The sequence below is a fragment of the Bufo bufo genome, chromosome 2 (genome assembly GCF_905171765.1).
Source record: "Bufo bufo chromosome 2, aBufBuf1.1, whole genome shotgun sequence".
In the NCBI taxonomy this organism is placed as follows: domain Eukaryota; kingdom Metazoa; phylum Chordata; class Amphibia; order Anura; family Bufonidae; genus Bufo; species Bufo bufo.
Genome location: NC_053390.1, coordinates 26,071,800 through 26,076,484, shown reverse-complemented (window position 1 = coordinate 26,076,484; position 4,685 = coordinate 26,071,800). Strand labels below are relative to the sequence as shown.

General features: G+C 40.9%; 1 pseudogene; it reads left to right on the top strand.

The window, feature by feature from the left end:
- The first annotated feature begins 2,874 nt into the window (after positions 1-2,874).
- On the top strand, positions 2,875-3,741 carry LOC120990663 (annotated as a pseudogene).
- The last annotated feature ends 944 nt before the right edge of the window (positions 3,742-4,685 follow it).

Sequence of the window (4,685 nt, the reverse complement as noted above, 5' to 3'; positions counted from 1 at the left end):
AAGTCAGTGTCCTCCAGAGGTCTTTTAATGACCTACTAGGGGACATATGTGCCCAAAAAAAAATTATATATAAGTAAAGTAAAAATAAAAAAATAAAAATGCAGTTGCTAACAGAAACCGTCACCATAGTCGCCCCCTTTCGCTCAAACCTATGAATGTTATATCTAAAAACGATTGTCACAAAATAGGGAACCCATTGCAATAATACATTTTTGTTTCAGTTTTAATATTTAAGAAATAATAAGCTATAGTTAAAACATATGTACTTTTAATAATAATTAGCGGTTTTCCTCCAAATTAAAGGGGTTGTCCGGGTTCAGAACTGAACCCGGACATACCCAGGCAGCCCCCCTGACAAGAGCATCTAAGCAGTTCATGTTCCAATACTCTCCTTTGCCCTGCGCTAAATCGCGCAGGGCAAAGGCATTTTCAGGAGTTATGGTGATGAACTGGGCTCTCCCTAGGGCTGCCAGGCGGAGGCTTGCGCCCAGCAGTGAGCCCGGTGATGTCACCGGCACTGATGGGCGGGCTTTAGCTCTGCCCTTGCCTGTAAAATGGCTAGGGAAGCGCTAAAGCTGGCCCATCAGTGCCGGTGACTTCACCGAATACACTGCTGGGTGGAAGCTTCTGCCAAGCAGTGTACTATTGTAAATAAGAAAGCCCTTGCCCTGCGCGATCCAGGGCAAGGAAGCACATTGGAGCATGACATGCTCAGATGCTAACATTAGAGGGGCTGCCTGGGTGAAAATATGGGCATGTCCGGGTTCAGATCTAAACCCGGACAACCCCTTTAAACCTAAAAAAAAGAAAACAAAATCTCTAAAAAAAAAAAATTATAAAAAATCCAGTGTCATGTAAAAACAATTGCAAAAGATATTTTGGTAGTCAAACAAATAAAAAAGCTAGGGTCCCTAAACCGCCACGTGCACAAAATCACAAAAAGTTGCCTGGCCATTCAAGCCTTTTTTGAACCCAGTGATGAAAGGGTTAAAAAGAGCTTGTCATTTAGGCTGTACGTGGTCTATTTAATAATGAATGCAGTTTGTGTTGAGGGAAAAAAAGATACCAGGTATATACACTGCTCAAAAAAAATAAAGGGAACACAAAAATAACACATCCTAGATCTGAATTAATTAAATATTCTTCTGAAATACTTTGTTCTTTACATAGTTGAATGTGCTGACAACAAAATCACACAAAAATAAAAAAATGGAAATCAAATTTTTCAACCCATGGAGGTCTGGATTTGGAGTCACACTCAAAATTAAAGTGGAAAAACACACTACAGGCTGATCCAACTTTGATGTAATGTCCTTAAAACAAGTCAAAATGAGGCTCAGTAGTGTGTGTGGCCTCCACGTGCCTGTATGACCTCCCTACAACGCCTGTGCATGCTCCTGGTGAGGTGGCGGACGGTCTTCTGAGGGATCTCCTCCCAGACCTGGACTAAAGCATCTGCCAACTCCTGGACAGTCTGGTGCAACGTGACGTTGGTGGATAGAGCGAGACATGATGTCCCAGATGTGCTCAATTGGATTCAGGTCTGGGGAACGGGCGGGCCAATCCATAGCATCAATGCCTTCGTCTTGCAGGAACTGCTGACACACTCCAGCCACATGAGGTCTAGCATTGTCTTGCATTAGGAGGAACCCAGGGCCAACTGCACCAGAAAGCATATGGTCTCACAAGGGGTCTGAGGATCTCATCTCGGTACCTAATGGCAGTCAGGCTACCTCTGGCCCTCCAAAGAAATGCCACCCCACACCATTACTGACCCAATGCCAAACCGGTCATGCTGGAGGATGTTGCAGGCAGCAAAACGTTCTCCACGGCATCTCCAGACTCTGTCACGTCTGTCACATGTGCTCAGTGTGAACCTGCTTTCATCTGTGAAGAGCACAGGGCGCCAGTGGCGAATTTGCCAATCTTGGTGTTCTCTGGCAAATGCCAAACGTCCTGCACGGTGTTGGGCTGTAAGCCCAACCCCCACCTGTGGACGTCGGGCCCTCATATCACCCTCATGGAGTCTGTTTCTGACCGTTTGAGCAGACACATGCACATTTGTGGCCTGCTGGAGGTCATTTTGCTGGACTCTGGCAGTGCTCCTCCTGTCCCTCCTTGCACAAAGGCAGAGGTAGCGGTCCTGCTGCTGGGTTTTTGCCCTCCTACGGCCTCCTCCACGTCTCCGGATGTACTGGCCTGTCTCCTGGTAACGCCTCCATGCTCTGGACACTACGCTGACAGACGCAGCAAACCTTCTTGCCACAGCTCGCATTGATGTGCCATCCTGGATAAGCTGCACTACCTGAGCCACTTGTGTGGGTTGGAGACTCCGTCTCATGCTACCACTAGAGTGAAAGCACCGCCAGCATTCAAAAGTGACCAAAACATCAGCCAGGAAGCATAGGAACTGAGAAGTGGTCTGTGGTCACCACCTGCAGAACCACTCCTTTATTGGGGGTGTCTTGCTAATTGCCCATAATTTCCACCTGTTGTCTATCCCATTTGCACAACAGCATGTGAAATTGATTGTCACTCAGTGTTGCTTCCTAAGTGGACAGTTTGATTTCACAGAAGTGTGATTGACTTGGTGTTGCATTGTGTTGTTTAAGTGTTCCCTTTATTTTTTTTGAGCAGTGTACTAGGATCTAGACCCCTGTCAGGCAGGGTTATAAAAAGCTTTGTAAGGCTAGGATTATAGATGCAGTCTTTGGGGAAGTTTATTTTTAAGTCAAAAGTGCATTTAAAGTGAATGACTTACTGTATACTTCTAGTTTCTACTGGATCCATTTACAGCCTTATAGGAATGTTATAAGTTACTCTACTGTTTGAAAAAAAAATATCACAAATTCCAATTTTTTTCTTTACAGATAATCCCAATAAACATTTTAAGGGAAACTTCATGTTATCACAAAATTCTAACACAGAAGATGAAAATATGCAGCTCTGTTTAGAAGAAAACTTACATTCAGGACTTCACAGTACAAATCTCTCATATAAGTCCTCTAAATGCGCAGAACCTTCTCTTGACCAATCACAAATTGTTACCACAAGTACAGTTCAAAAAGTGGGTAAAACCTTTAATGGTGGGAAAAAGTTTAGAAAAAGATCATGTCTTCCTACACAAAGAAGAATTTACACAGGTGAGAAGCCATATTCATGTTCAGAATGTGGGAAATGTTTTGCAAATAAATCAGGTCTTGCTGCACATGTACGAATTCACACAGGGGAGAAACCATATTCATGTTCAGAATGTGGGAAATGTTTTACACAGAAATCAAGTCTTGCTACACATGAGAGAATTCACACAGGAGAGAAACCATATTCATGTTCAGAATGTGGGAAATGTTTTATAATTAAAGCACATCTCGTTATGCATGAGAGAATTCACACAGGAGAGAAGCCATATTCATGTTCAGAATGTGGGAAATGTTTTAGACAAGATCCAATCTTGATACACATAAGAGAAGTCACATAGGAGCGAAGCCATATTCGTGTTCAGAATGTGGGAAATGTTTTACAAATAAATCAAGAATTGTTAAACATGAGAAAATTCACACAGGAGAGAAACCATATTCATGTTCAGAATGTGGAAAATGTTTTACAGCTAAATCAAATCTCATTACACATGTGAGAATTCACACAGGAGAGAAGCCATATTCATGTTCAGAATGTGGTAAATGTTTTACACATAAATCAACTCTTGATCAACATATGCAAACTCACACAGGAGAGGTGTAATGTTTTCTATTTCTCTGCTTTTAAAATAGATAGTGATACCTCATAAAATATTTATTGCTTAACATTCCTCATATGTCTACTTTTATGTTGCTATTATTTTGAAGATGCCATTTTATATTTTAGGATGTAAGAAAGCGTAGAATTTTAGAAGTAACTCTTAACATTTTAAAGAAAATTTCCAAAACCCACTTTAAGGTTCAGTTCTAATGTTACTTTGTGGGGCTTACATAGTGAAAACCACCCATAAATGACCCTATTTTAGAAACTGCACCTTTCATGTAATTCAAAACTGATTTTACAAATTTTGTTAACCCTTTAGGTATTTCACAAGAATTAAAGGAAAATGGAGATGAAAATTTAATTTCAATCCATTATTTCCTGTCACATAGCAAGGGTTAACAGCCAAACAAAACTCAATATATATTACCCTGATTCTACAGTTTACAGAAACATGTGGTGGTAAACTGCTGTATGGGCACACGGCACGGCTCTGAAGGAAAGGAGCGCTGTATGATTTTTGGAAGGTAGATTTTGCTAGATTGGTTTTTAGGCCGATGCACCCCTACTGTAGAAACTACCAAAAAGTGACTCCATTTTGGAAACTACAGGATAAGGTGAGCATTTTATTGATACTATTTTAGGGTACATATGATTTTTGATCGCTCGATATTACGCTTTTTGTGAGGCACGGTAACCAAAAAATGGCTGTTCTGGCACAGTTTTAATTGTTTTTTACAATGTTCATCTGACAGTTTAGATCATGTGCTATTTTATAGAGCAAGTTGGTATGGATGTGAAAATATCAAATATGTCTACTGTTTTTGTTTGTCTCCGTTTTACATAATAAAGCATTTTTGGAAAAAAAATGTTTTTGTGTCTCCATTTTTTGAAAACCATATTGTTTTTTCCGGTCATCGTGTGCAGAGCGCATTTTTTTTTGCAAG